Below are 12,562 nucleotides of genomic sequence, written 5' to 3' on the forward strand. Positions count from 1 at the left end.
TAAATTATGCAGCATTAAAAAAAGTTAATATCTCCTTAGAAAATAGCCCATTAATACCCCTTAAATAAAAAGAAAACAGCAAATGATAGAAAAGGAGTTTCCTAATAGCGGTCTTCCCTCGGCTGGCAATGACATTCCTCTGAAGATATTTCTGCTTTGAAAAATCTCCCCATAAAAAACCATTTACCGTTTGAAGGCGGCTTGAAATTGTAGATCCCTTCGTTGTTTTTTTAATTTCCAGACGCTCACCACATAGAAAAGGCTCTTTCTCGACCAAATGCCAAAGAAAGCATTTTGTTGTTTATTTTTTTTTTTTTTGTTCACTCCTCTCGGAAGCATAGGGCCTCTACAAAGCTTGTCTTGCGTTGGTTTTGTTAATTAATTTGATTTATGACGGTGTAGGTGAATAGCCTGCCGCTACCAGTCTTAAGTAGTGTCCCTGTCGTTGCTTAGGAACAACGCCTTCTTACCCTTTGGGGCGCCATCTGTGTGCCACATTTTTCTACCAGAACGATCACACAGATGGTTGAGGACTTCGCTGAAGTGGTGTGTTTACGCTATCACCGCGGCTGCCTGCGTCCTGGGGCCACTGATGCAATGTGTAACTCTGCCTTTTTTTCTTTGTTTTCGCTTGTTTTAGCAGCCAGGAATGGATAAGTTTTTGGGGTAGAGGAATGAAAGTTTTTTATTTATTTTATTTTTAGAAACAGGGAAGCTAGGTAAATTTGGAAAGTGCGAGGGCCGTGCTTTACGTGGGACTCAAACCCACAACCTCAGGGATGGTAGGCTAGTGCGCTTATGCTAGACTACCGAGTCCGCAAGGACCGAAAGGATATAAGCGCCAAATATTATTATTATTATTATTAAATATACAGGTCACGCAACAGATCCAAAAATATCATGGCCGTATTAAAATACAAAAATCAGATAAAATTTGCTTTGGTTTCCCCTTATTTAATTATGGAATTTTCTTTTTTTGCAATAATGTCATATATAGGGGGGCCCATGTAAAATTTGCTTTTTGAATCGGCTATAAAAAAAAAAACTAATCAATATTTTTTCAAACTTTTTTTTTTTATTTTGAAGACTGAACATTGTCATTTATGAATGAAAAATAATATCGTTCAAATGACTGCCACAACTGGCTTTACAGTAGGCCATCCGATCAACCCAATTTTTAAGCACATTTTCGATTGTTTGGGCTCCAATTTCATGAATGGCAACTTCGATTTCGTGTTTTAAAGCATCAATCGTCTCTGGATGGTTCGCATAGCATTTGTCCTTAACGGCTCCCTACAAAAAATAGTCCAACGGGCATAAATCACAGCTTCGAGGCGGCCAATTGATATCGGAATTTCCGCCGTTTATTCGGTTTTCAAAAGCGGTAGCCAAAAGCTCGAGAGTAACTTTGGCAGTGTGACAAGTTCCATCGTGCAGTTGAAACCAAATGTCATCCAAGTCATCCTCTTCAATTTTTGGAAACAAAAACTCGTTGAGCATGTAACGGTAACGCTCGCCATGTACTGTATTCGCGGCTCCTCGCTCATTTTCGAAAACAACAAATGGGCCAGACCAAAAATCGCACCAAACAGTGATTCGTTGTGGATGCATTTGCTCTCTACAGCCCTCGCCATTACATAGCTGCGGTCTATCCGGGAGATTCCATCTTGCAGTCGTAGCGGACCAAACACCTTTGACAGCACTATTCTGCATCATCTTTGACACCTTTGGAAGTCATTGTCTACTAAATAATAACAAATAAATAACGTCCACATGCTGTGAGTTGTCATATTTGTTCGTGAAAGTAAAACACTGTGAAACAGCTAAGGAACCCTAGTTATAAGGAGCTGCAGAAATGGTCGAAGCATTAAACTGTAAAACAGTACCTCCTGTGGTTCATTCACCAGTCTGTTGAGCTTTATCTGATTAGGATTTATTTTCTTATTTTCGCCAACGTCACTTGCAGAGCAGCTCCTCGAGTGCTATTAGAATATGAAAAATAGTTTCATGATTTCCTTCGCTTTCATATATATAATTGGCCACCCCTTTTGGGTATTAGACCGAGCTCCTCCTCCAATTTGTGGTGTGCGTATTAATGTTCTTCCACAAATGGAGGGACCTACAGTTTCAAGCCTACTCCGAACGACAGATATTTTTATGAGGAGGATATTCATGGCAGAAATACACTCGGAGGTTTGCCATTGCCTGTCGAGGGGCGACCGCTATTAGAAAAAACGTTTTCTTCATTTTGGTATTTCACTGAGATTTGAACGTACGTTCTCTCTGAATTCCGAATGGTAGCAAGCCATTGGGCTACGGCGAGCTATAAGACATAATATTTCTGAGTTGTCAAACGATGTAGTGAATGGAGATTAGAACAGAAAGTGTTTACGGTGGCTTGCGTATGTAAGCGATCTCGTATAAAAAGACTCACCTAGATGTTGTTTTAAAACGAGACATGTATAATATATATTATATGTATTTAGATTCTTTAAGGATTAGCTATTTATAATCAAAATGAGCATTTTAACAATTATATATGAAAAATGATGGCTTGAATTAAATGGAGTCAATAAATGGGTTCATGAATGCCATATTGCTGAGAACGTCCAGATATCTAACTGAAAGTTGTTCAGCAACACTTTGCGCTACAGCAGCAATATTCTCAACAGAGCGTTGAGTTTTTGGACTGCCATCTGCCTTTTTCTATCCTCGGCAAAACCAGTATCTGTAAAGTTTTTGAAATGTTGACTCTTTCAGATGATTACTTCCGTCAAACGCAAAATGACACCTCAAACATATCTTCCGTTTTGACTTATTTCCGGCATTTCAATTGAGCTTTGCGCTTTGGGGTATTAAGCGATTTATAGCAGAATTTGACGAGAGACATTTTTATCCTATATTTTAATCTGCTAAATCCACTTGTTAGGAGTATTTTTGGGCCCTTTCCACAAAAGATACAGAAAAACCTACCTATTGTGGAGTTAGAGGATCAAAATTTCCACAAAAATGTTCCCCGCTGTATTTCACATAAATCTACTGAACACCACATGTATCTAAAAGGTAAGTATAACGTAGTATTCTATGACGATTTACCATAAGAATGTGCAAAAGGAGCTTTGACAGTCTCGAAAATAAAATTCAGGTGTAAACTTCTTACTCATATACTTTTTTTTATTATTACTTATTTCTCTATAGCAAAAAATTATTTTCCTAAAATACTGCAATGTTTACTAATGTAAATATCACTAGATGATAAAAAAATAAAAAAGAGAAAATGGAAGAGTTCAATATTTTGCTAGTTTCGGGGAAAAATATAAAATTGTGGCCACTGGCCAGAAATAGTTTTTAGATGGAACCAAAACTTTAAAAGTAGTAGCTTTCTGAAAACCTAAATCTTTACATATGTTAATAAATACATGCATTTGAAGTTAAAGTAATACTTTTCAACCAACCTGTACATATATTCACTCTAGCGGCAGCGACTAGCAACCGTGTCCCACATACCCATAAAACCTAATAAAAATCGCTCACTTTTCATATTTACCACAATATTTCTGAACACTTTGCTGATTGCTTTTTAATCACATTATTATTTTGAAAAAAAAAAAAAATAGAAACCACCAAAATGTACTTCTTGGTAAACAAAGGAGCCGTAAGCTATTTTGGTTAACGATGGTTTTTAAGTAGCATGAGGCAATCACGTGAGTCCACTGGCGTCAGATTTCGCAATAGTAAACAAATTGTAAGCAAAACATTTCGCGAAGACACGCACACACGCACACAATATGGCAAACACATATTGAACGCATGTGAAATTTTATATTTTATTTGCTATTTAAATGCAAATTTCGAAGAAAAAGAAAAAAAAAACAGCTAGCAAATCGCTATTGTATTTGCATAATAATTTGCTTGCAACAGCAGCAAATCACACAAAACCAGAGCATCAACATCAACAAGTAAAAAACCCAAGCAAACACAATAAATGCTAAATAAATATGCCGCAACAAAAAGTCAACTTAACAAATTTTCCACAATTTTCTTTGTTGAAGTCGACGTATGTATGTGTTTGTGTCATATTGTTGCCAACAACAAGTTGGCAAAGACTTTTGGTTTTGTTCAATTTTGCATTCAAATTGGCTTGTGCAAAAGTTTGAGGATGCAGAGATTCCAAACACTTTCGTTCACAACTTAGTGGGTTTTTTTTTGCTTTTTGCTGTCGCATTTTGTCTTTGGATGTGATTCATTTTAATTTCAGACTTTGCTTGAACTTTTTTTTATCGACCACAAAACTTTACAATTGCGAATTATCGTCGCGAGAAATTTTTGGTAATTCGATTTGGAAATCACGATTTTTTTTACCTTCCTTTATTGGGTAGTCTAAAAGGTTTGGTAGAAAATTTGAGAAAAGTAAACATAGTTTTACAATTTCATCAACAAAATAATGCGAAATCTTATCGGAAAGTCTTGAAATTTGTTACACCAGGATATTTGGGGTCGCTGGTCACGAGTCTGTAGTTTATTTTCAAACGTTCAAAATGACTCTTATCTCAAATGTAGTTCCGAAGCTGAGGTTATAGCACCAAATGAAACTTCACTTTTTGGCTATTTGGTGTCAACTCAACTCCTCCCAGCCTCGGAGGTGACCAGTTAGGAATCTTGTACTTCCTTGTAAAGTGTACTGAGTTCATCTTTTCTGGATTTACTTCCAAAACCATCGACTAAATGCCTAGGCATTGTTGTGGATACTCAAACTGCCGTGGAAATTAATTAAATGTGGAAGAAAGAGCTAAGAAAGTCCCTAATGCCTTATACGCATGCAGATGCTCGGTAAGACTTGAGGCTTATCTCCTCGACTCACACAGTGTATATATATGACCATTATACCAATAAGGCTCCATGATTCGCTAATATAGTGGAGGGGGTGCAAAAGATAACACGAGTATGTGTAAGAGCACAACTCCAACAGCGGTAATAGAAAGAATTCGCAACTGGCACCCAATCAAACAAATAGTCAGAAACTCCAAAATATCTGCTCTAAAACTGAAAATGTCAGGACAATTCTAAACGAGGCAACGAGCAACGTTCTAGATTAAAACGACAGGTCAGACTATGTAATTCCACAAGTTAAATTTGGCAAAATCCCAGCGTCATTATAGAGCAAAATCGATGGCAGAAAGGCTTAGAATATATATACCATTCATACAATTTCTCTACAGATGGGTCCAAAATGGCAGAAGGAGTAAAAGCTGATGCCCATATGGGTACCAGAACACAAAGGAATAGAAAGAAATGAAAGAGTCCATGAGCTCACTAAGACAGGTATTCGCTTGCCGATATTGAGCACCTCAGACGTATACCCATCACTCTTCTTTCACAAAACGGAACTAAATGAGGAACTTACTTTGGAAACGCAGTCGATATGGGAACACTAAACCTCGTACAAAACTGCTAAAATTATACTAAGGACTTGGAAACTGCAAACTTTATTTTATCACTGTACATGAAAGACAGCAAAAACTTGGTCGGAATACTGACGGGACAGCCAAAATGGGATTCGTCCAGAGCGATGCGTGTAACACATGCAGCGGAGGAAATGCTAGAGGTACTTTGGAACTGCGCTGCACTTTGTAAGACTCCATAGATGTGCCTAGAAACAACATACTTTTCATACCTGAAGGATATTGCTGACAAAAGGCTGAACGGCTTGTTAGAACTCTCGAAGACGTGCATTTTAAATTAATTAAAAGCTATATAACTGGAAGACCATTTTATGTAAAAACGCAAGATAGTGCCCTTGGGCCACTTCTTTACCTTCTTTATACAGCTGATATCCCTACAGCGGCAACAAAAAACTCTTTAGGCAGACAAAAAATTGCAAAATTTTTAACGACAAGCCATTCTTCGCTGTCTTGAACACAATCATTTGTAGTCAAAATATTTGGATTGTCGACAAAGCCACATGTCGTAAAACAGTTGACAATCATTGGTTGTTTAACGTTTTCCAATGCCTTATAGGCCATTCTGATGTCTGTAGAACGTTAATATTACTCTTGCGGCCCTCTCCCATATCACTGATTAAAATGTTGACCACCTCTTTCCGATAGAATCGCTTGAAATTTTTAATATTCCCAGATCTAGAGGTTGTATTTTCGATGTTGCGTTTGGCGGCAGAAAATGTAATTTAATAGATTTCAGTGATGTAGGGTTTTTGTGCGCCATGCAGTTATCAACGAGCAATAACACTTTGCGATAAGCCTTAGTCATTTCGTTGTCAAATTTTTCTAAGTAATCCAACCATATTTCAGTAGTCATACAAGCTTTTTTCTTCGTAAAGTAGTCCACTCGTAAGCTTTTAATATTCTTAAAGCATTTTGGATTAGCCGATTTTCCGTTTACCAGCAATTTTCTATTCCCAGTGCCAGAACTACCGATTGATTTTTTAGCTATTATCTTTTTAAGCAGTTGGTTTAAACAGCTGACGCACGTTTCGTGTTTTGTTTCACTGTCAAACAACTTCAGTTTGGTCTAAAATTTAACCACGAATCGTCTTACAAACGAACAACGCTTGTTTTCTTCTTTTTAGCTTCACAATCCGTGGTAGACCATAGCTTCATCAACACTTTATTTCTATCCATGGCTGTATCTCTCCAGTTGTGTACGTTCATTTGCTTGTAATCACATCCACGCTTGTAAATCATTGAATTTTATTATAAAAATGCGTGTTCTGTTAAGAAAGTTTATCGCGCGCTTCTTCCATTTTATGGTCAGTTTAATCGACCCACTCAAGCGGCTATTCGAGCTATTGTGATTAAATTTAGAACCAAATTTACATTACTGGACATCAAACCGAACCTATAGCTCTTAAAAAATCACGCTTTATTTACCGTAAATAAAATTGAGAGTCTTTCCTTGCTATGTTTTCCGCCGTCGCATTTCTCAGTTTTAAGTGCCATTGTTCGATCTGGTGCATTAAAAATATTGTCGGGCTGATATTCTGCCGACAGACATGGTATAAACGTTTTCCAGTCAGAACATACTTGGTCACTTACACTGGCACTTTACCCACTCACTTTTCGAAATCCGATATCATACCGCTTTTTAAAATTTTCAAGCCATCCACTGCTAGCCTCAAATGCCTTGTGCCCCATACGTACAGCAAATTCTTCAGCGTTGGCTTTAATTAATGAACCTCCTAAAGGAATGTTTGGAGTCTGACATTGGGAAAACCGTTTAAATAAACAGTGCTCAATGTCTCCATATTTAGCAGCCCATATTCTTTTCATCTTTAATGCGTTGGTGTTGCAAATAATCTCCCTAATTAGAGTACTCGGTGGAGTATTAAATTTTTTAGCAATTGCCTCGATATATCAGCTTGATCAACGGCATCAATTATTAATTTTTTCTCGAGAATAGAAATTGAATTACATTTTAATGAACGCATTTTGGCAAAAGTCAAGGCACGAGTGACTACAATTTCACCAGTTTTTGTGTACACGTAACATAATTACGAGACTTTTGCTTATTTTGCTTTGTTTTCACTTTGTTATGCTGAGGTTTGGGATAACGGAACTTTAACGGCTTGCCACAAATTTGGTTTTGCCTTATTTTATTTTCGTTGTATAGAGGTGTTCGAAAAATTGCTTCGCTATATAGAGGCTTTCAGACTCAGAAATTCTTCGTTATAACTATAGAGCATTTTTGTATGAAAAACTTCGTGAAAGCGAAGTTGATTTTTTTGTTAAAACGAAGTTCAATATATCGAGGTTTCACTGTATATAATTAAATAATTGTTTACATTTTTTGAAAGAAAACTTGTAAATAATTTAAGATTAAATATAAACAATAATAAAGAATTATGCAAAATAATATCTTCGGCTCCAGACAACACAATGGACCCTAGAGGACTAAGTGAGATATTTTTACATATCAGCCAACCTAACCTTTGGCTATTTAGATCAAAAACATTTTCCATCAAATTTAAGATCCGAACGATCAACACAAGAGCGAAAATTCTTCCCTTCTATTATACAAACTACAAACTTTAGTTCAGTGATACCAAAAGTAGAATTCATTTATATTGTACATTATTTTAATTTATTATTGTAAATAAAAACGGTAGAAAAAACTCAATGGCGAGGCTGCCTATAGGAAATAAAAGAATAAAAATAGTAAAGAATTACAATTCCTAGGAGTTTGGCTGAACGACCAAGTGTGGGACCATGATCATGAAGTAAGCGATAGAATAGAAACTACTAGAGCAGCTTTCAGGATGATTAGTAATGACACGCCAGGACATACCAGGTAAACTAAGGACTCGATTTTTAAAATGTTACGTGTAGTCGATATTTTTATATAGCCATTGAAGACTGCAAGCTTACACCGGTTAGAAGCTTTTAAAATATGATGCTATAGAAATTTACGAACACTGCTAAATAGTATGCAAACCAAGGAATGTGCTAATGGAGATAAAAGAAAGAAAAGTTGCTTATCTCGGACGTATTACAAAAGGCAACAAATAAGATATTTTTCAACTGCTGATAAAAGAAAAAATGCAAGGACGAAGAAGAATTGACACGAAAAAAATTACTTTAGGGACAACATCAAAAAATGGGCAGGTCGTAAAACAATCGGCGAACTAACAGAGGTAGCAAGAAATAGACACAATTTTGATGAAATCATTAATAAAATGACTTGACAATCATATGCAAGGATCAAAATAACGCTCACATGTAATCGCAAACATCTCTCATATCATAGATACACCGACCAAGAAAAAATCAATACAATCCCACGGAGCGATACCGGAGCGACCCGGTTTGATATCTGGCCAAGGACTGTCACTCCAACAGCATTCCCCGTGCACGCATGTTGAATACTTATGCTGCTAATACAACAACAATAAGAATACAGTTTTCAATATATAATATATATATTTTTTTCGTTGAATCAGCAAAATGTACTGCGTTGCATTCATTAAACGAGAGGTAGTTGCATCTTAAACCCTTTATAAAAGTAAATACGGCAAATAGCTACTGAACTTTTTAGGCTACCCCTACTTTGCAGCTTAAGCTTTAGGTGCTTTGCATAATTTTGCAACACATTCACTTTTATTGAAATTTTCTCTTCATATTTTGTTTTTCGCTTTATCAGATATTCGTTTGCTTCGCCTAATGCCTGTTGACGGTTAAAGAAACAAACGCTTAAATTCAGCATTATTTTATTTAGGTAAAACTTAAGAAAAGGTGTGCAAAAAAAGTTTGAATAGTGCCACAAAATAGTTAAAATTTTTGTTATTCTTAATTTGATGACAGGAGGTAGTCTCTCGTATCCTCACTTGACCGAAAATCCACTCACTTCTCATCTTTATCCAACTTAAAAAGAGTAGAGATAACAGCGCTTTTCTCTTGTTTTTCTCCTCTTGAATGAAAGTTTTTTATTACTTGAAAAATTGTATTACGTGATGAACAACCATCACCTTCTTTGGAATCATTTGGCTACTCGAGCATGTTTGAGGTAACATTTTTAATGATATATCGATTATCCTTATGAGTTCAAGCATTTGCTGTTGCCGGTCCGTCTGGCATTCTTAATGACATGAACTAATAATGCTCCCAAGGCAATTAGCTCACAAACTGGGAACTTGCTTAAGGCGTCTGCGGTAGAGATAAGCAGGGTCTTCTACGCACCATTGCTACTATTACTATAATCTTTGAAGTATTCCAATTTAACCTTTAGCTATTTTTCCATAAAATAGTATTTAAATTTTCTCTACCCACCATAACGGAATAAAATGTCTACGCCTTTCTCTACATATTTGTTGAACATACCTCTGTACTAACTAGCTGAAGATGCTGCGAATGGCAAAAGTTTTATATTAACTCCGTCTAAGAAATTTCCTTTAAAATGACTTACAAGCAATCAGGCAACTTGGATGTAGCAAAAACTATAGCAGTACACTTACACACACGGATGCAACAACTTAATGAGCATCCCAAACTTTGCGGCAAAAGTTTTCTGAAACGTTTGTCGCTAACACGTTTGCTCGTACAGTCACGTACTCTTGTACCTACAAGTATTTACATACATAAATGGCGACACTGCGTATACGTGACCGTACGAATTATTTGATTCAAGCTGTTGAATTGCAGATTACAAACCGAAACAAAACACTATGCTACAGCAAACAAAACAAAAAAATCGACATCGCTCAGCCTAAGAGACAATATTTCCATTACACATTGATGCTCTTGAATATTACATATTTATACGAAGTCTGTACGCTGGCTACGTACATTCGACTGTCGATTATTATTTTCTTTATGTTGGTTCACTCGTTTCGAAGATATGTTACCGGTTTAGCAATACAGAATGTTTAGTTTGTTTGTGAGAAGAATAAATAAGACAAGTGTTTTGAGTGTTAGGCGATTTCCGCTATTGAAAAAAAAAAAATGAAAATGAAAAAAGAAATCAAACAAGTTGCCTCAAATTTGGTGTAAGAAATGGAATTAAGTGCTCAAAAGCACTTGAACTGTTAACAGTGACTACGCTGAACGTACTCTGAGTCAAAAAAATGTGTACAAGTGCTACAAGCTTTTTGCAGAAGGTCGAGAAGATGTGAATGACAACGCTCGCTCTGGACGCGTCGAAAATCGAAACATACTTGCATTCTGCTTACTTTTCTAACGAGTCTGACGCCTAATTATTGTCTTAGGCTGAGCTCTACATGATTTTTACTCTAATTTGAAACAAACTCAAAGTAAGCTGTCATAAGTGCGCTAAAGGAAGCAGTTCTTTTAGTCCACTACTCAATTTCCAGCAGGGCTCTGCAACTGAATGTATGTGTGTGTGTGTGTTTGCAAAGATGCACAAAGTTTCGTAATTACACCTTGCTGGTAACTGTTTATCGACACTTTGACATTCGATGCCCTTAAAAGTAAGTTTTTTAACATTTTAGAGGCTCTTTTTACTTATTTTCCAACATTCACTTAATACTACACCAACATCTATTCGAGAACTTGAAGTTTAGTTGTATGAGCGAACAGAACTTTTGTTTTAAGCCATAAACTTGTAACGAAAAAGTGGCAACTGTTGTCCTAATTGAGCGTTGAAATGTATGTGAAGTGCAAGGTAAGCATTTATGTGAGCAATTAGCCCAAGGTGCTAGTACATATACCTATACATAAGTGTGTATATGTAAACACACCATGAAAAAACCACGTTTGGGGTAGTTGCTATACCAGCAATGTCATTAAGCACTTGCTAAATTCCTCGTGCGAATAATGAGAAGTAGTTTACACAAATAATCTTTGCAATTTTCTCTTTTTTTGTATGCGTACGTGTTAGATAACAATTATATCCATTATATCACTCATGTAGTTGCTTACGGTGGTTGTAAAAATGCTAGCAAACTGTGTGCTTGTAATGAGATTTGTGATGAAAATTTTCTAAAATCATCAGGGTTAAGTTCCCGCGTGGACCGAGTTTTATTTATTTTCGCTAATTGTCATCTGTAGGTGTATAAGATTAAAATTTGTAGGGTTTCAACTCTGAAAAATGTATTCTTTAGGCTCGAGAGCTGAGTAATTTACATATTTCAAATGGTTTGGCTTTTTCAACTGCGGTAGTTATAAGGCTTAGAGCTGCGCTGCCTTTTATCCGCTTCGGCAGAGCACTGTCGTTCTTTGCTCTACCTATGTTCGCCTTCGTTCTATTTACATATATCCCATTTCGTTCTATCCCAGAATGATAGAAACAAGATTGCGCATTAGCTGAGCTGCGTAGTGTTGCCAACTATTTGCTCTTCGCGATAAATGTAGTGCTTTTTTATACCCCATATGCGAAATTTTTTAAGTTCGGTGTTTGTTTCTTTTTATTAATTTAAAGCTACCGAAACTGCAAGTTAAAAAAAAAAAAACTTTATTATTAAACAAAGGAATGTTAAAAAAGGCCACTCTGAGAAGATTTTAGTGTTAATGAAAATTTGTTGGTCCTTATAAAATTTGATATTTTGAAAGTGAAAGTTTACTTTTTTTCCTCCTTTTTAGGTTCTGCTAGAATACTAAATTTTTTTCTCTCAACTCACCTTAACGTTTAAAACCTTTTCACACATTTTAAAAAGCATTTGAATTTACTGAATGGGAATTAAAACCATAGAGGTGTAATCGTTTCTTCCGGTCATAAATCCTAAGTGGGACAAAGGACATCAAGAGGCGTATTCATAATACAAATAAGCAACAAAATACCAGAAAATACTGAAGAAACCATAACGACATTGTTAAAAAAAGCGTACCTTATCTTGTTACATAACCTCAAAGAGTTATTTCATATATAGCAAAAAATCCTTCTCTTAACAAAAAACTCATAAATTAAATTATACATAACTACAATATACCAAATTTATTTAAAAAAAACGCACATTTTAAAGACAATTAGTCATGCATATACAGTTCTTTAAGTAATTCAATGTGTTTTATTTTCTTTAAATGGGCATTATAGTGCGTTTTTATATCCAAAGATAGGCAACACTGCATTAGCGAGAGAGAGATTTGACTGCTGAAAG

The sequence above is a fragment of the Anastrepha ludens genome, chromosome 2 (genome assembly GCF_028408465.1).
Source record: "Anastrepha ludens isolate Willacy chromosome 2, idAnaLude1.1, whole genome shotgun sequence".
Taxonomy (NCBI): Eukaryota; Metazoa; Arthropoda; class Insecta; order Diptera; family Tephritidae; genus Anastrepha; species Anastrepha ludens.